The sequence below is a fragment of the Callithrix jacchus genome, chromosome 6 (genome assembly GCF_049354715.1).
Source record: "Callithrix jacchus isolate 240 chromosome 6, calJac240_pri, whole genome shotgun sequence".
In the NCBI taxonomy this organism is placed as follows: Eukaryota; Metazoa; Chordata; class Mammalia; order Primates; family Cebidae; genus Callithrix; species Callithrix jacchus.
Genome location: NC_133507.1, coordinates 109951821 through 109972677, shown reverse-complemented (window position 1 = coordinate 109972677; position 20857 = coordinate 109951821). Strand labels below are relative to the sequence as shown.

At 35.7% G+C, this 20857-nt stretch overlaps 1 long non-coding RNA gene and 1 pseudogene across 5 annotated transcripts in view; both read right to left on the bottom strand.

Annotated features, from left to right (window-relative positions):
- The window catches only part of LOC144576682 (uncharacterized), a 332988-nt gene that overhangs the window by 73531 nt on the left and 238600 nt on the right, over positions 1-20857 (bottom strand). For 4 of the 5 annotated variants that reach the window (XR_013519004.1, XR_013519005.1, XR_013519003.1 and 1 more), the window contains one exon: positions 19015-19056. The exons of the other annotated variant lie outside the window; for it this stretch is intronic. This is a non-coding gene — a long non-coding RNA (uncharacterized LOC144576682). The remainder of the gene's footprint in view (positions 1-19014; positions 19057-20857) is intronic. 5 annotated transcript variants of the gene reach the window in all.
- On the bottom strand, positions 14229-16962 carry LOC144576681 (mitochondrial transcription rescue factor 1 pseudogene; annotated as a pseudogene).

Genomic DNA, 20857 nt, shown 5'->3' with positions numbered 1-20857 from the left:
CAAACATTTCAACCACAACAAAATCCAGTTAAATATGAACAATCTAAACATATATTTCTCAAAAGAAGACATACAAATTGACAAAAAACATGAAAAAATAGTGCAACATTATTAATCATCAGGTAAATGCAAATTAACACCAAAGTAAGGTTTTTTTCTCAACTCACTTAGAATGACTATTTAAAAAATGAAAAGGAAATACTTATCCACTCTTGGTGGAAATATAAACTAGTACAGTAACTATGGAAAACAGTATGGAGGTTCCTCAAAAAGCTACAAATAGATCTACTATATAAACCAGCAATCCCACTCATGGGTATTTATGGAAAGGAAATAAAATCATTATACTGAACAGACATTTGCACCCTATATTTATTGCAGCGCTATTCCCAATAGCCGAGATACAGAATCAATTGAAGTTCCAACAACAGATGAGTGGATAAAGAAAACATGCTCCATATATACACACAACAGAATACTATTCAGCCATAAATAGAATGATATTCTGTTATTTTTGACAACATGGACAGAACTGAAGGACATTATGTTAAGTGAAATAAGCCAGGAAGAGAAAGATAAACACCACATGTTCTCACTCATAAGTGGAAGCTAAGAATAGTTTATCTCATAGAAGTAAAAAGTAGAACAAAGAATACTAGAAGGTGCAAAGGGTGGGGAGAAGGGAAGGATAGGAATTTGTTAATAAACACAAAATTATAGCTAGATAGAAAGAATAAGTTTTAGTGTTTTATGCCACTGTAGGATTATAATTAACAATAATATACTATGTAGAATCAAATATCTAGGAGAAGGATATTAAATATTCACACACAAAGAACTGACAAATATTTGAGATGATGGATATGTTAACATAATAACTCTGATCACTATACAGTGTATGTTTCACAATGTCACTATGTACTCTGAGTATGTGCAATGATTATTTGCCAACTAAAATATAAAATTTTAAAAAATAAAATTTAGAATTAAAGACCATGTTGTTTGAAATATCTCATTAAATAGGTTTGCCATGAGCCAATAACCCATCCTAAAATACTGTACAAGCAACTGTAGTAATTAACCAATTTTGAGAACTATCAGTCAAGTCGAAACATTATATTTTATGAGTGAGAACATCGAGGACTAGAGAAGGAAATTATTTTGGGAGAGATTGCACCATTTTTAGCAGGAGAACACGTAAAAGACTCAAGACCCCATCTTTTAGCAGAAGATGTGGTAGAGATGAGATTTTTATACCTATATATAGATGATGTCGATTTGTAAGTAAACAGACATTTAGAGAGAGGAGCCAACATATGTCAGGCATATAGGCATCAGTCTATTTTAATGTCTAAGGAAGGAGGTAACAGAAAAATAAAGTTCACTTGACAAACAGGACTAAGATTGCAATGTAACAGAAGGAAATAATTTTAGTTCCAATCAGAGTTGGTCATTTGGGCTTTTCCTATTTTTGTCAATGCTTTATTTTTAGCAACTAGAATATTATCTGATACAGTGTTGTGACCTTGATAAATATGTATTTAATAAATGAACAAATCAATGATGAATCATTGATGGATGACTATGATTATTTCCTACCTGATGCCTTTTGAGCTTCCTATCTAGGTCATTTGTTCTAGCTGCTGATGAGTGCTGAAAGTTTACCTTTATAATTTATTTAATTGATTTTACGAATGGATTTGCCTTACCTTCAGAGGAACATAAACATGCTTAAGAAGGGCTAATCTGTTAGCCCTTAAACCCCTCTTCCTTCTCAGTGAGAATGATTTTATTTAATCTCCTTACAGATCATTTTTCAGTAGTCTAGTGAATGAGAAGAGAGAAAGGAATCAAAAGAAAAACATAACTAAAAAACAAAAATCCACCATTGCCAATTTTCACAAGATCTATCTGGACCATGAAGAGTCTTAGACTAGAAAATACTCCTCTGCTTGATTCTGTTCTTAACCTGATGCCAGCAACACGGATTGGAAGACTTAGCAGTTAAATCTAAACCCTATGGCTGGACCCATTTCTTCCTGCTCCTATCTGCTAACTGCAACTATAAAACACAGTTTTTACACAAAAAGCAACCAAACTCGATCTCCAAAATGTGAAAAGAAGAAGACAAATTGGTTTGTGTCCCCGGGACTGGAGAAATAGCACAATGAGAGGATATGTTTTTTCCCATCCCAATAGAAGAAGGTTACACAGATCCAGAATTTCCTGACCCTCAATCTAACATTAAAGAAGGCATCTGGCCAGGTGTGGTGGCTCACACCAGTAATCCCAGCACTTTGGGAAGCTGAGGCCGGTGGATCATGAGGTCAGGAAATTGAGACCATCCTGGTTAACATGGTGAAACCCCATCTCTACTAAAAACATAAAACATTAGCCAGGGATGGTGGCATGTGGCTGTAATCATACCTACTAGGGAAGCTGAGGCAGGAGAATCACTTGAACATGGGAGGCAGAGGTTGCAGTGAGCCAAAATTCTGCTACTACACTCCAGCCTGGGTGACAGAGCAAGACTCTGTCTCAAAAAAAGAAAAAAGGAAGGCAGCCCATGCAGGCTTTCTTTTATGTTCCTGGAGCAAATCATAAAAAATACAAGGTGATCCAGGAAAAACCATCAGTAAGAATCTATCAGTATCCTCACTAAGTAAGCTGGAAGACAGTGGACAAACAGGTTAGAGGGATACAGTCATGATGATTAGAACCAGGAAGGCTTTTCCATTTCTCAAAGGCCGGGGTGATTTGGCTATAGCAATCACAAGTTAGTTCCTGTGAGCCCAAGATTGCCTTCTCCTACTGAGAAATACAGGAATAAGCAGAGGGGCAGTTAGAACTCACAAGAGGGACCCAGCCATGATGAGCAGCCCAGCCCAGCCCAGAAAGCTTTATTGTCATCATGTGCCTGGCATTCCCTTCTCTCCTTTAAATACCAGAGCAGAGGAGTAGTCTAGCACGGATAGGGGGATCCTGCCGCAGCATGGTTCTTTCCAGAGAAACCACTTCATCTTGGATATGGAACTCCTTTTCCACATGGGAAGAGACATACAGAAACCTGGCTGTGGTAAACCTTTTATCTCCCTGAGGCAGCACTAGAAGAGATCAGTGGGGCATCAAGTAAATCATATTAAAAAATTATACTGCAAAAGCTCTGAAACATAAAGCACCACTGAAACTGCAACCCACAAAACAGCCCAGGACCTGCATGCTGAACTTCAACACAGTGGCTGCTTGAGAAAAAAAAGATTTAATTAGGACCCATAGAGACAAAATATATAGAATTATATTAAAAGTAACCTATTAAGTCAAGAATCAGAAATTATAATGGATTCAAGAAAAGGCTCAAACACTGAGAGAAATCAGATGTTAATCAGAGAGGACACAAACAGATGTAGAAACATTCCATGTTCATGGTTAGGAAGAATTAATATCGTGAAAATGGCTATACTGCCCAAAGTAATTTACAGAATCAATGCTATCCCCATCAAGCTACCATTGACTTTCTTCACAGAACTGGAAAAAACCAACATGAACTTCATATGGAACCAAAAGAGAGCCCGCATAGCCAAGTCAATTCTAAGCAAAAAGAACACAGCGGGGGGCATCACACTACCAGATTTCAAACTATACTACAAGGCTACAGTAATCAAAACAGCATGGTACTGGTACCAAAACAGAGATATAGACCAATGGAACAAAACAGAGGCACCGGAGGCAACACAACATACATACAACTATACAATCTTTGATAAACCTGACAAAAACAAGCAATGGGGCAAGGATTCCATGTTTAACAAATGGTGTTGGGAAAACTGGCTAGCCATGTGCAGAAAGCAGAAACTGGACCCCTTCCTGACACCTTACACTAAAATTAACTCCAGATGGATTAAAGACTTAAACATAAGACCTGGCACCATAAAAACCCTAGAAGGAAATCTAGGCAAAACTATCCAGGACATAGGAGTAGGCAAGGACTTCATGAACAAAACACCAAGAGCATTGGCAACAAAAGCCAAAATAGACAAATGGGACCTAATGAAACTCCACAGCTTCTGCACGGCAAAAGAAACAGTCACTAGAGTGGATCGGCAACCAACAGAATGGGAAAAAATTTTCACAGTCTACCCATCTGACAAAGGGCTGATATCCAGAATTTACAAACAACTCAAGCAGATTTACAGGAAAAAAACAAACAAGCCCATTCAAAAGTGGGCAAAGGATATGAACAGATACTTTACGAATGAAGACATATATGAGGCCAACAATCATATGAAAAAATGCTCATCGTCACTGGTCATCAGAGAGATGCAAATCAAAACCACATTGAGATACCATCTCACGCCAGTTAGAATGGCGATCATTAAAAAATCTGGAGACAACAGATGCTGGAGAGGATGTGGAGAAAAAGGAACACTGTTACACTGTTGGTGGGAGTGTAAATTAGTTCAACCATTGTGGAAGACAGTGTGGCGATTCCTCAAGGCCTTAGAAATAGAAATTCCATTTGACCCAGCAATCCCATTACTGGGTATATATCAAAAAGACTATAAATCGTTCTACTATAAGGACACATGTACACGAATGTTCATTGCAGCACTGTTTACAATAGCAAAGACCTGGAATCAACCCAAATGCCCATTGATAATAGACTGGATTGGAAAAATGTGGCACATATACACCATGGAATATTATGCAGCAATCAGAAATGATGAGTTCGTGTCGTTTGTAGGGACATGGATGAATCTGGAAAACATCATCCTCAGCAAACTGACACAAGAACAGAAAATGAAACACCGCATATTCTCACTCATAGGTGGGTGATGAAAAATGAGAACACATGGACACAGAAAGGGGAGTACTAAACACTGGGGTCTATTGGGGGGAAAAGGGGAGGGCCAGTGGGAGGGGGAGGTGGGGAGGGATAGCCTGGGGAGAAATGCCAAATGTGGGTGAAGGGGAGAAGAAAAGCAAAGCACACTGCCATGTGTGTACCTACGCAACTGTCTTGCATGCTCTGCTCATGTACCCCAAAACCTATAATCCAATAAAAAATTAAAAAAAAAAAAAAAAAAAAGAAGTTTCTGACATGCATTTTTTAGTAGCCATTATATAAATGCTCCAAGAATTATAAATTATTTTGAAACAAAAACAGAAGTTATTTATATATATAAAAGACAAATAAAAACTACAGATACAAAAAATTCAAAGACCAAGAAATTTAAAATTTGCTTAATGGTTAAGTGTAAATAAGATTACTGAATGTGAAAATAAATGAACACAACCACTAAAATCTAAAAAACAATGAAAAAAAAAGACAAAAAGTAAAATGAATAGATCCCAGACCTATGGTAAAAAAACAAAAATCCAATTATTCATTATATGAGAATCCCAGAAAGATAAAAGAAAAAGTATAAAGCTAAAAGTGTTCAAAGAAATGATGACTAAAGACCTCTTAAATTTGGCCAAACAAGCAAATTTACATATTTAAGAAATTGATGAAATCTCAAATAGAATACATCCAAATAAGTCTGTGACATGGCACAAAAGAATGAAAACTAGTAAAACTAAAGACATATAAAAAAATTAAAGATGCCAGAAAGAAGCCACACATTATGGAGGCTGGGCATAGGGGCTCATGCCTATAATCCCAGCACTTTGGGAGGCTGAGACAGGAGGATCGCCTGAGGTCAGGAGTTGGTGACTAGCTAACATGGTGAAAACCCATCTCTACTAAAAATACCACAATTAGCTAGATGTGGTGGTGAACACCTGTGGTCTCAGCTACTCAGGAGGCTGAGGCACAAGAATCACTTGAATCCATAGGCAGAGGTTGCAGTGAGCTGAAATTGTGCCAATGCACTCCAGCCTGGGTGACAGAACAAAACTGAGTCTCAAGAAAAAAAAAAAAAAAGAAAAGAAAAAGAAACAACACATTATGGATAGTTTAACAAAAATTTGAATTTTAATAGAGTTTTTAACAAATTTGAAACCATAGAGAACAGAGGGAGTGGTACAACTTCTAAGAGCTGAATTAAAAAGAACTGCGAACTATAAATTCTATATCTAGCCAAACTGTACATTAGGAAGAATACAACAAGGACATTGACATACTATAAACCACTAAAAAGCTTTTTTTTTGCTATCAGACTTACCCTTCCATTTTGCTTAAATAAAATTCTTCATTACAGAGGAAATGATAAAAATAGTGAATCTTGGAACATCAGGAAGGAAGATAAGACAATGAAAGGAGAAGAAATATGGGTATATATAATAGGCTATTATTTTCCTTGTGAGTTTATAAATCTTGTTTAATGATTAAAAAAAATTATAGTACTGTTAACACTGAAGACAGATTATTGTCAGAAGAGGTTAGGGAACAGGATATGGGAGGAAGCCAGGTGTAATTATAAAACTGAAATGGAAGGGATCTTTGTGGTGATGGAACTGTTTAGTATTTTGATTGTGGTGGTGCATATAAGAACTAATATTTGTAATAAAATTGTATAGAACTCTACATGTATACAAATGTTTATAAGTAAAACTGAAGAAATCTGAATAAGATGGATGAATTGTAATGATGACTATAGTATTGTAATTATATTATAGTTTTGCAAAATGCTATCATTAGGGATAACTTTTTATTATTTTTAAAAATTTCATGTATCTCTACAAATAGCTTAAAAACATTTAAATTTAAAATATACAAGTGGTATTATCAGAAAGTTTTATATTTCCTTTTAGAAGTATTTTCTTCTATAGAATTGATCAAAACCAGACATGAGTAGATACACATTTTCTAGTTTAAGCAGAAGAACACAAAGAACTCATCAGATTGTACTACTTTTGTTTTAAACTACATAGTAAGGTCATTGATGAAAACTGGCCTAAATCTAATCATGAAGGATCCAATAATCATTCCATGCCCCTACATTATGTACATTATGAGAGAAAAAATGTATATTCTTGAAAAACTCCTCAAGGATGCCCTATCTTTTGGTTCCCAGGTTGTATCAACCTTCAGTAGAACATTCCAAGAATGCTATGTCAAGACTGTGTTTGCAAACACACAATAATCATGCTTTGTTTTTCTATTGTTACCTCAAGATTCAAACAGATTCTTCTTAACTCTTCAAAGCATCAAGTGCCTGTTGATATCTCCTCCTCTAGATAATTACTATGCACCTCGTTCTTTAAGAATTATTACATTCAAAATCATCATAAAGGCTCTATTCTTCTGTAGAAGAGACAGCAACTACATGTCTTACTTCAAATTAGAATTAATATCATTCCATAACTTCCTTCTGGTATCATTTTACTTCTGCCTAAAGTACTCCCTTTATTAGGTGATGAATTCATTTAGGTATGTCTTAAAATGTCTTTATTTCAATTTACTTTCAAAATATATATTCACTAGATGCAGAATTCTAACTTAACAATTGCTTTTTTTCTTTCAGCAATATAAAGACCTAACTCTTTCAGTAATTTAAAGACTTAGTAAGTTAAAGACTTTCTATCCCTAAATAAGTGTTTTATACTGATTTTGAGGCCACCACACCAAGCCTCATAATGTGTTGTTTCTCCCTGGCATCTTTAATTATGTTTACATAATTTATGGGGAAAAAGTACTGTAATTCTTATCTTCGCTATTCTGCCTGTAACATAATATTTTTCCTGCCTTCTTGTGAGAAGTATCTTTAAAACTGATTTTGAGAAATTTGACAATATGGTACCTAGTTCTAGCTTTTTGTTGTTGTTTTCTTGTTCTTGGGTTTTATAAAATTTCTTGCATAGGTGTGACTATAGTATTTTTAATCACATTTACAAGTCTTTTTTTGTTCAAATCTGTTCCACTGCTCATTGATGCTTTACATGTTTCTGTGTTTTTTCTTTCCCTTTTTTTCTTGGATGGCTTCCACTGATAGGTTTTCAAGTTCAGTAAGCTTTCTTCTGCAATGCATAATCTACCAGCAAGACCATCTAGATTTTGTTTCATTTCAAATTTATAGATTTTATAAGAGTTATCTGCTTTTATATAATTATTGCTCTACTTCACTATCTAAAATTATATAATCCAGATATAATAATTTCTCATGCAATATTGTGATAATCAACATCTGCCACTTCTGGATCAGATTTTTTTTCTTCATTATGGTTTACATTTTCCTGTTTCATTACTGGTAACTTTTGGATGGATATGAGAAAATGTGAATTTTACCTCGTTAGGTATTAAATATTTTTGTATTTTTATTAATGTTATTGTTATTATTTTTCTAGCACAAACTTTAGTGACTATAAGACAGTTCAATGCTTTTTTGCCTTGGTTTTAAGATTTAGACATTTTAAAGTGTTGTTGTCAATTAAATGTTTAGGGCTAATTTTTCCCTACCTGTGAGGCAAGCCCAGTCTGTTAATTCTATCAACTGCCCATAAATTACAGGGATTCCTAAAAGAAAAAGGAGTAATTTTCCTGGCTCTTTATGAACTCTGAGCACAAATACTTCTAATCTTTCTTATGCGTTTGTCTCTTTACAGGTAGCTCTTCTTCCACCAGCATGTGATCAGCTCTCTGGGGAGTATTCATTCAAAGGGGACACTTTGCCTATCTCTGTAATTCTTGTAATGCAGCTATCTTTTCTGTGGTACTTTGTCTTGGAAACTCTAGCTGCCTTGCTTTCCCCACACTCAACTCCATCTCTGCTTGAGGGAGTTTGACCTCTGCAATGGCCTAGAAACTATTTTCAAACAATAGTAAATTTAACCAATAACAGAGGTTACCTTCTAAATACACCATTTCTCCAATCCCATTGTCCTTTGTTGTCTATGTTCAGTATCTTTACACTATCTCTATCTGTCATCTAGCTAGCTAGCTGTCAACAGATTTTTTTTGTGTGTATCAGGTGAGTACATCCAACCTTTCTTACTTTATCTTGATAAAAAGTGACAGTTTTCCATCTCTTTATTTGGTCACAGAATACGTATGAGGTGGTATCACCTGCTCTGATTTACAAACAAGAAATCCTAAATGGCAGAGAGGCAAGGCTTTTGTTCCCATAGTCAGAAAGTTTAAAAGCAAGAAAGCAAAGACTTAAAATTAGCGCTACCTACTGCCAAATTCTGTACTTTCTTTAGGGGAAAAGAAGATTAAAGAGGTTTTTAAGAGTTAGAACAGTAAACATGTGACATTCGCCATGTGGCAGTGTAATGATAGAATTTTTCTTTACCTGGCAACTTTCTATACTTTATGACACGAGTCAGATGGTGTCTCCCCTGATCAGGCTAAAAGACGCTCTCATCACCTTTTGCTAATTATTTTCATTTATATTTGAAAAGCACATGGTGGCTGTGTTTGCCTTTAGCTTAAGATTTAATTTGTGGGAGAGGGGCAAATTTTGTGTATTTTATCTTTCTTTTCTTAGCATCAAGCAAAATTCCTATCACATGGTGGGCAAAATCTGTAGAATTGAACTGCCTGAGGCTTCCTCAAAGCAAGTCAATTTTAATAATGGCCTACAGGTGGCACAGCAGGAGATATTGACAAGTAAACATCACAATGGGTATTCTAAAACTAAAGAGAATTTTGTTTTATGGTGTGGGTTTCTTTCTCTGACTGACCTACTCATTAAAATAATGAAGAAGTGTAAATAAAACAGATTAGCTTCTCAAGTTGGAGGAACTGGGCTTTTAGAAAGCCAGTCTTTAAAGATGTGCAAAACGTGCTAAATTACAATGTATCATTTAGGTCTGTGTTATGCAATAATAAAGAATCGATAAATTGTGTGGAGAAACCCATTTCAGGGTCTATCAAGAGGATCCACGGTAGCATACCTTTTAGAAAGTCAGTCTGAAATAGCAGCAAAAACTCTGCAGTTTCAATTTATAAAGCCTCGGGTTTGATGCTTCCTTCTAACACCACACATTAAATAATCTTGGGCAGGTGACTTAAATTCCTCAAGTTCCTCTTATTTAAAGTGTGGATAACTGTATTACTATACAGGGATGTAGTGATCAGGAAATGAGAGTTTGTTACAGTACGGCTGACAAAAACACAGACTCATGTCTCCCTTGCAGTGTAGACTGAATGCCAGGAAGCATCTGTCCTATCAAGGACTGCATATCCCAGCCCCCAGCATTCAGGAGGGACTTCATTATAAGTTCTTATCAACAGAACGCAGATGGGCACGACATATAACGAAGGTGTATGAATGTTAGGTTTGAGATTCTCTACATTCTCATATTTCTCATTTGCCAACTAAATAGTCATGGCAAAGAATATCAGCATTGGAATTTAAGGGAGAAACCACATTGATGTTCTAAGTCTTTAAGTTTGGGGGATTATATAAATTTCAGCAGTTAGCCTATTCTAATTAGTAAAGAGAAAATGCTCATATAGAAGATAACACGATAGCTCAGTACATGTTAGATATTATTTGCTCACAGACGTAATGCTTCTTGTCTCTAACTGTATAAAGTGGTGTGACTTTGGACAAAATAATTTACTGCTATGGACATTTATCTCTGTCACTCTGATAGTGTTGGATTAAAAGATCTCTAAGGTTTTTTTCAGCCTCAACATTATTTTTAAGAGTGTTTAGATTATTTGCTTATTATGACATATGAGCTGCTCCAAACAAAATTCCCAAGGTACAAAGAGTGATATTTCTACCTGTCATGGGTACATGAGAAGTAAGCACATATGCACATTACATATTATCAAAACGGATCACTTTGAAATAGCTCACATCATGAATGAAGACAGACCTAAAATGGGGCGTGTAGAAAGATTGCCAAGCAATGCTGTATGCCTGCATATGTTCATCACAAGGCAGTACATACTCATGGAATTTCATCCAAGAGGATCCACTATTCCAAAGTAACACTAAAATGTACATTTATGACTAAATCAGGTCCATACATTTTATACAACATGGTAAAAGGCCAAAACACAGGGGTAGAGTCTTGGTAAGAGAGTGGCTCAGATGTTGGATCAACCATGATGCTGAGGAAGGTTAAAAAGTTAGTAATTATAAAATGGTTATGCAGACTGTGACATGATCAAAGTCTCCAGATGGCCATGCTTCCAGGAGAAGTGAGCTAGTGACGAAGGGATAAGGAAAATGAGGGGTGTTGAAAAATGTAGCTATGTCAGTTCTGGAAGATGGCTAGTTGCACAGTATTGTCTGAGGGTGAGTGGATAAAGTGGTATAGAGATAAAATTTAGGAGTGTATTATGTGAAACTTGGTTAACCTCAGGGTATGGTCCTTTTCAATGGCATGTATTGGGTGGAGAAGTAAACTATGGCCCTTTGCTTCTTATTGATGAAAGTGAAATGGTGACCCAGAGGACAGTAAATGGCAAGATATGAATTGGAAAGTGGTAGAATCTTGTGGTTTACACTTCAGGAAAGGAATTTTTGAAAGAGAAAAGGAGAATGAAGGTTTTAAAACACAACTGGGGAGATTGAGAAAATGGCCTCCAACTCCAAGCCTTGTGAAATATCCATCTGCAGGAGTAGTTCAGTAAATCAAAAAAGTGAAAGATATAGATGAATGTATCTACTATGGGTCTGTCATTTCCTACAGGCAGTTACTGGGAATAGGGCTCAAAGGTAGGTGAATTCATTAGGTATGAAACACAGATTCTTTGTCTTCCAAGTCCTTTTATTTACTACGGTATCAGCCCCTTAGACCTATTTCCCTATTGTTTTGGAAAAAAAAAAAAATGTGGTTTAAACTTAACAAATATCAGAATCTTTTCTAGTTCTAGTCTTTTCAATTATTTTATCCCCAAGGTAGACTTTTCCCAAGTCCCAAATTTACTAATATGACATAAGGCAGAGACTATGAAAATGGCAGTTGAATTATCAGGAACTACAAATGACAAAGGTAGGAGTTTAGCAGGAGAAAGATCTCAAATACTGTTCTTACAGATGGAAGAGAAAAGAAATAATACAATCTGGTTTTTCAATAGTTTACCAATATGGAGACACTGTAGATAATGGACTGGTAGCAAGTTGTTTGGTTTACTCAAATGCGAAAACTTCTACTTTCGCAAGAATTCCTTGTTCATATAATCTGATCATCTTTTCATTTTATTACTTATGATTTTTATCACTCAATATATCTTCTTGTTGTGATAAATTCTTAGGAACATAAGCCCTAACTAAAGCCTTCTTATATTAAATCTTTAATAACAAAGAGAAAGAAGCTCTGAAAATTTCTGTATGTAGGTTAAAACTTGAGACGTAAGGCAAAGGTAATTTATGATGTATCATCAAATTGAAAGCTGCAAAATAGTATATCAAACTTGGTCTTAGCTAAAAGTGTCAATAATTCATGAAGTATTTTTCAGCATTGACCAGAGCACTGGTAGGTGTGATACACTGTCAAAGCTTAGAACTTTGTTGTAAAATACACTGTTATATAAATCCATTAGCCAGGGGGTATTCTTACTATAAACTATTATAGATTAAGACAATGAGGCATCCCTATAATTATGTAATTACTGGCTTATAATAATCTATAAGGCATAATTTATTTTTAAATAATGAAATTTTACACTAATAACATATGGTAAGATTTTGGTAAAAATAAAGCATAGGTATATTTTTCTTTGCTTGAAGGATTTATATTAAACGAATTTCGCTGAGCAAGAACACAGGATTGTAGAGAGGCAAGAATGACTTTTTAATTTGTTCTGTTGGAAACAGTTTCTACAACAGCTATGAATATATTTGTTATTTGATAGTCGTATAAAAATTAAAAATAAGATAGACCTACTTGTGCTAATGTTGAGGATATAGTCCCATATATATTTAAATGAAAGCACTAAGCAGCAAGGGAGTATGCACCATGTCCTCTCATTTGTATGTGTAAACGTGTGTGTGTGTGTGTGTGTTTTACACTACCTCCAATTTTAATTTCCTCACTTCCTCTTTCACAAGCTACCTGACGAAAGGAATTGCTTACTGCATAAAAGTTTCCTTAGGGCCCATGACATTTCATGTTTTTCTTCTCATTCTGAGCTATGATCTTATTTTTAGGTAAATCAAGGCACAAAGCAGGTGTCTTTTAGAGTCAAAACTGTCCAATGTACAATTCTCTTTTTATTTATATTTATTTTTTTTAAAGAAATTAAAAGAAAAATGAGAAAAATTTTTCTAGAGACTTTTCTATTTTCCCACATATTTGCCGTTTCGGACATTCTTCATTTATTCTTTAGGATTACAGCTATTTTCTATTGTCACTTCTTTTCAGTCTAACAGACCTTCTGTATTTTTGTAATGCAGGTCTGCTAGTAAGAAATTCTTTCAATATTTATTTCTGGAACATCTTTATTTTGTATTAACTTTTGAAGGATAATTTTACTTGAGGTAGAATTATAAGTTTGCAGGCTTTAAAAAAATTTTCCTATCAGTACTTTGAATATAGCTTTCTACTGCTTTTCTGGTCTCCATTCTTTCTGATATGAAGTCAGATGTTACTAAGATTCTTGTTCCTCTGTGAATGAGTTTTTTTTTATGTTTGAGATTTTTTTCTTTGTATTTATTTTTCAAAAGTTAATTCTGAGGTGTCTAAGGAGAATCTTTTGTGTATATCCGACTTGGAATTCTTTGAACTTCTTGGATCTGTACATTAACATATTTTCATCAAATTTGAAATGCTTTTGGTTATTATTTTCAGGTGTTTTTCTATATCATTTTCTTTTCCATCTCTTTCTGAGATTCCCATTACACATAGGTTGGTACATTTAATATTATTCCACAGGTCTATAAGTATTGTTCATTGTTCTTTCATCTTTTTTCTCCCTGTTTTTCAGATTGGGTAATTTTTGCTGCTTTATTTTCAAAGTCCTGATTCTTTCTTTCTTTCTTCTTTTTTTTTTTTCTTTTTTTGAGACAGATTCTCACTCACTCTGTCACCCAGGCCTCAGCCTCCCAAGTAGCTCAGATTACAGGTGCACACCACCACGCCTGGCTAATTCTTTGTGTTTTTAGTAGAGGTGGGGTTTTACCTTGTTGGCCAGGCTAGTCTTGAACTACTGCCCTCAAGTGATCTGCCTGCCTCAGCATCCCAAAGTGTTGGCATGACAGGTGTGAGTCTCCACACTCAGACCTGGTTCTTTTGCTAGCTCAAAGCTATAGTTGAGCCTCTGTAGTAAACTTTTCATTTCCATTATTATATTTTTTAACTTCAGAATTTTCATTTTCTTAAAATAATTTTTATCTATTGAGATTCTCTATTCAGTTATTGTTGCCATACATCGCTTTAATCTTTAAAAAGTGTTTTCTTCAGCTCTTTGAACATATTTATAATAGCTACTTTGAAATTTTTGTCCTCTAAATTCATTACCTGGAAACACTCAAAGACAGTTTCAATAGATTCAGCTTGGTCACCCGTTTGATTTCTCTCCAATGAGAAGATCCAGCGTCTCTTCCACTGTGAGCATTCTGCTTTTCTTCCACGATTTTTCCCCATTCAGCCAGAGTTCACCTTTGCAGAACGCATCTTCCATTTCGTTTCTTCCAATATTGAGGTCTGTCTTCAGCACACCATCGTACTGAAAAAAACACTGCCCCGCTTTTTCCGGGTCTCGATAGTTTTTGACTGTAGTAGGGTCATCCTCGAGTGCCTCTTCCTGTTCACTCTTCTCATCATGATCACTTTCCTCATCAGAGTCCTTCTTCATCTTCTACTTTTTGCAGTGATTTTTTAGTATATTTTTTAGAACTTACCTAACTTTCGAGTCCTACGGAAAATGGAAAAAAATATTCGAGAGATATTAAAAGCCCTGGGAGTTTCAGTGAGAAAATATTATGGAAAAGTCTTTTATAATTTGGTGCACATAACTTGGTACTAGATAAATACAAGTATCCATTCCAGGAAGAACAGAGGTTGTGTGACGAAGGTGTCCCTCAGAGAACACCCCAGAGTCCAATCCAGATGCCTGGGTTTCTTAAAACACTGGCCAGCAATTTGACACTAGTCATAGCCACGACGCTTCTGACTTTCTTTCCTTGTTGTTGTTTTGAGATAGAGTCTTGCTCCATGGTCCAGGCTGGAGTACAGTGGTGTGATCTCAGCTCACTGCAACCTCCGCCTCCCAGGTTCCAGTGATTCTCATGCCTCAGCCTCCTGAGTAGCTAGGACTACAGGCATGTGCCACCATGCCTGGCCAGCTTTTTTTTTCTTTTTTTGGAAGGAAAGAAAAAAAAAGGAGTGAAGGAGAGGAAGAATGAGGAAGAAAAAGAGGGAGAGAGAATGGAAATGTTGCTTTATTCTAACAAATGGGTATTAATAATGGCCAATCAATATTTCATTTAAACCTATGAGTAGGTGTGATGTGGTATTGACAAGAATGTATATTTTGTACATTTAAAGTGGAGAGCTCTATAAATATTTATTAAATTTACTTGTTCCGGATCTGAGTTCGAGTCCTGGATATCCTTATTAATTTTCTGTCTCATTGAGTCTAAGTCTCTATGTATCTGGGTGTTAGGATCGTTAGCTCTTACTGTTGCATTGATCCTTTTACCACTGTATCTTTGTTGCTTTAAAATCTATTTTATCAGATGCGAGAATTGCAATTCCTGCTTTTTATTTATTTATTTATTTTTCTATCCATTTGGTTGGTAAATCTTTCTCCATCCCTTTGAGTCTTTCTGTATCCTTGCATGTGAAATGGGTCTGGATGTAGCATACCATTGGGTTTTGGCTGTATCTTTTGATTGGGGGATTTAGTTGATTTAAATTTAGGATTACTGCCATTTGATGTCAACTGGCTGTTTTATCTATTCGTTGATGTAAATTCTTCTTTATGTTGATGCTCTTTACTTTTTGGTATATTTTTAGAAAGGCTAATACTGGTTGTTCCTTTCTATGTGTAATGCTTCTTTCAGAAGCTCTTGTAAAGCAGGCCTGGTGGTAATAAAATCTCTGAGTACTTGCTTGTTCATAAAAGATTTTATTTTTCCTTCAGTTGTGAAGCTTAGTTTGGCTGGATATGAAATTCTGGGCTGAAAGTTCTGTTCTTTAAGGATGTTGAACATTGGCCCCACTCTCTTCTGGCTTGTAGAGTTTCTGCTGAGAGATCTGCTTTAAGTCTGATAGGCTTCCCTTTGTGGGTAACCTGACCTTACTCTCTGGCTTCCCTTAGTATTTTTTCCTTTGTTTCAACCCTGGTGAATCTAACGGTTATGTGCCTTGGGGTTGCTCTTTTTGAGGAATATCTTTGTGGTGTTCTCTGTATTACCTGGGGTTGAATATTGTCCTGCTTTGCTAGCTTGGGAAAATTTTCCTGAATAATATCCCGAGGAATATTTTTCAGCTTGGATTCATTCTCTCCTTCGCATTCAGGTACACCTATCAAACATAAATTAGGTCTTTTCACATAGTCCCACATTTCTTGGAGACTTAGCTCATTCCTTTTTATCCTTTTATCTCTAATGTTGTCTTCTCGTTTAGTTTCATTCAGTTGGTCTTCGACCTCTGATATCCTTTCTTCTGCTTGATCAATTCGAGTGTTTAAACCTGTGCATACTTCTTGGAGTTCCCATATTGTATTCTTCAGTTCCATTAATTCACCTGTATTCCTCTCTAAATTGTCTATTCTCATTAGGCTTTCGTCAAACTTTTTTTCAAAGTTCTTAGTTTCTTTACATTGGGCTACAACATGTTCTTTTATCTCACAGAAGTCTCTTATTATCCATCTTCTGAAGCCTGATTCTGTTAATGGGATGCACTCGTTCTCCATCAAGCCTTGTTCCCTTGTTGGTGAGTAACTGTGATCCTCTTTAGAGGACAAGACATTCTGATTTTGAATATTCTCAGTTTTTTTACACAGGTTTCTTCCCATCATTGTAAATTTATCCACCTGTAATTACCAACTTTCAAATTAGGACTCTGAGTGGATGTCCAAGTTGTTAATTCCCAGGGCCAAAATATGAGCAACCCACTGCGCAGGCCAAAATAGCGGGGTTAAGACTGATGGTGCTTTTCTGCCTGGGTATGTCCAGTCTGGCTTCCTTCTTGGGTCCATAATAGGTGACTCTGCCTTCCCGGAGCTCCAAACGTTGGTCAGAAGGGGAACCAGTCCCTTTTACTCTGCACCAAGAGCTGCTGCGCCAAGGTGCTGGCAAAACCACTGTGCCGGCCACAAGAGTCGCGCTGGAGACCCGTGGGGCACCTCCACTGGGAATCTTCTGCTCCATTAGAGACAAAAATTTGTCTGAAAGTGTGGCATCCTCTCATTCTTTGTGCTTTCAATGGGAGCTGCAATCCTGAGATGTTAGTGATCAGCCATCTTGGATCATTCTCCAATGTACAATTCTAATAACTTTGTATTTGTTAATGTCCATAAAACCCCACTACACCACCATTCACCTTCTGACAGCTGTCTGGCTATTTCTCTAAGTTGGCTGTGGGGAGGGAAGAAAAGTGAAGGAACAGCATGCTTCTTCTTGATCTGGTACCTTAAATAAACCTGTCTTATGCTCTTTGGAACAGAGAGTTTTATAAATTATTTTCCCTGAGGAGGCTTCTTTGATAGGTCCACAGCTAGATGATTCTCCTCTGATCTGGTACCTGCAAGTATCTACCACTGCTTGCACTCACTTGCTTTCTGTGCTAATGGTGCCTCAGCTTGGAGCTTTTCACTGCTGCAGTTCCTCTGCTGCTCTAGGGCCATATTTTGAGAGGACGTTGCAGAACTCTGCTTACAGGTTCTCTGCAACTCTGTTTTGGGTCCCCTTTATGGCATGTTTCTGCATCCCTGGAAAAACTCCTGCATCTTTATCCTAACAGAAATCCTTGAAATACAACCAGATTCCAATGGTAAAAAGCTCTCCCAGCTCTATCACTAATTCTGAGGGCAAATAGGAACTCTCATCTAGAGTTATGGCCAGGCTGTAATGTCACAAAACTGCAGAAAAAACACATGACAGGCTCTCCCAGGGGTCATATTTAAATTTGAAGTTTCTAGACCTAAAGCTAGAAAGTGGAATCACACCCAAAACTCTCTCCTATTAGGAGAGCAAGACAGCAGTATTCCCCCAAAGAAATCTCTTCGCAAATCCTGTCCATACTCTAGTTTTTATATCCTTGATATTTTTGATGGGACAACAGAAGATCTATTTCTGTGAGATATTTATTTTTAGATTATGCATTTGTTTATTTGCCTATGAAATGTAAACTTCATCTTATTAGTTTTCTGTCTTAGGCCTCTGTTTCCCAGAAAAGAGAGACTAAAACATAGGCTTATGTGCACATATTGGATTGGTAAGTGATCCAGGAAGCTATATTTGAGAGTCAGGCAGAGAAAAGAAAAGGGGAGAGTTAATAGGAAGATGCATAATGAACTTTACCCCCACTATAGGCAATTGGTTTCTCTATCCCATGAGAATGAATGATAAGTCATTTAAGATGCTTTTGGGGACCGTCTATCCCCAGTTGGTCAAAATTTTCATCATGAGGTTAACTCAAGGGCACCAGCGGAGTTTCCTAAGCAAAGAAATCCACACACACAAAATATGCAAAGGGCAGGAAGCAATAAAGTTAAGCCACATCCCAAATGGCCAGCTATAAGGAGATGTCCATCCATTTCCATTATATTGGCCAGATTTAAGATGTTTAACAACACTAGCAGTGCACACAATTATGAAAATACAAATTTCCATGGCCCAAGAAAGGAGCTAAAGTTTGCACTCAATGTGAGTTTGGTGAGGCTTACACTACAGTAATTAAGAAAAAAAGGACTAACGTCTGACATGAAGCAGAAAGGTGCCCCATATACTGGTAAAACTTCCATTTCAATGTCTTGTTAGAGATATGTATACATATACACATTGAGAAGGATGCATACATTTCTTTGCAGGAAATTAGGAGGGCTACATTTTGGTTGAGAGATTAGACACAGAGTGAGAGGGAGATTAATTCTTGTATTTTTAAAAAAATTTTAAATTTGGAAATAAAAAACAATTAGAGGATTATGTGAAGTCTCCTACATACCTTTTCTGAACCATATTTTCTTTTCAAAGTTTTCAAAGAAACCTGTATATGATATTGAATAATTATTAGTATGAATTTAAAATATTTATTTTAAAATATGTTTATATTAGCTAAAGAATACATTTTGGATATTTAAAAAGTTTATATAAATGGTATCTTCTATCATTAATTAACTTATTTTTCCAGAATATATTTCAACATTATCTATGTTGAGACCCAATCTTCTATTTTATTAATGGTAATTACTCACAGTATTCCACATTTGAAAAAAAATGATACTATATACATTTTTTTTTCTGAATAAGCATTTACATTTTCTCAGTTTCTTTATGACACACAAGCTGCTAGAAACATTCTTTATATATGTCTCTGGACGTGTGAGCAAGAAAGTCTCTATGGTTTATATCTGATGAATAAATAGTTGTTTCAGAAGGAATGTACATATCCAATTTTACTTTATATTGCCAAGTTGCTTTACAAAGTGGTAGCATAAATTTATACTTCCATAATAGTGCTTATTGCTCTCCCTCCTCACTGCCAGTGGTGTTAGGCTTCTTAAATCTTGCCAATATAATGGATATGGATGGGCATCTCACTGTGGTTTTATTAGGTATTCACCTGACTGCTACTGAGGTTGAACATCTTTTTCAAATGCTTATTGATTCTATTGGTTTCCTCCTTTCCAAATTGCCTGCTTAAAAATCATTGCCAATTTTTCCTTCAAATGCTTGTCTTTCATGATTGTTTTGATTCTTTGTGTATTTTGGAAGCTAAACCTCTAAATGTAGAGTGCATTGCAAATATCCTCTCTCAGGCAGTGGCTTGCCATTTAAGTTTTCTTCATAGTGACTCATATTGATCTGAAGTTTTAAATTTTAACAGAGTCAAACTTATCAAATTTTTAAAATAAAAATATTTCTCCACACCAAGTCATAAACATTTATCCTATATTTTCTTTAAGAAATGTAAAAGTTTCGTTTTTTTAATTTGGGCTTTTTATGCACTTAGAATTGGTATGTGTATGTGTGAGCTTCAAAGGGCAGAAATACTTGAGATTAAAAATGGTTTTCTTTTATTACCTCTTACTCTGTCATAATTTTTGAGTTAGGTTTGCCCTGATTAAAAGTGCTACTTTATTAATATGTAAAGATTCTCCACAAGAGCTCTTTTTTCTGGTTTATTCTACCCCACAGGCTATTTATGTACCTCAGTTCTAGTATCACGATTTTAAACGCATATAGCTTTATGCTAAGCCTTGAAGCCTAGTAGGATATCTCTCAAGTTCTTTAAATTCACTTTGTTTACTGTTGGTTTTCATTCTTTCATATACATGTTAGAATCAACTTTTTATTTACCAAAATAAAACATTCTCTTAGGGAAAACTGCATGAAATTCATGGATTAATTTGGTTAGAATGGATAATTGTATGATATTAAGAAGCCACAATTCATTGAATTTTCTTTGTAAATAGCTTAACACTACAGTTGTGTGTTATTCTCCTTATATGTTCTCACTTTAAGCCATTATCTAAGCCATTTTTGGAGGGTCACTGATTTTTTTGAGTACCCACAATGTAAAGTCTACTACTCTTTTAAAGAAAGTCTATAGAAGAAGGAAAATCCCTTTCATGTGAGAAACTGAGAAGCTTGATGTCTCCAGGCTACAGGCAGCCATTCAGTATTTCAGGACAAGGACCTATGCAATTAATGGCTTTTAGATCATTTCTTTCCAATTTTTAGCATGATGTAAGTGCTCGTGAATGATTTTACCCGTTTGCCAAATAACTTATTTCTTCAATTATTTCAGCAAAATACACTCATATATGTCCATGGCATGTAGTATT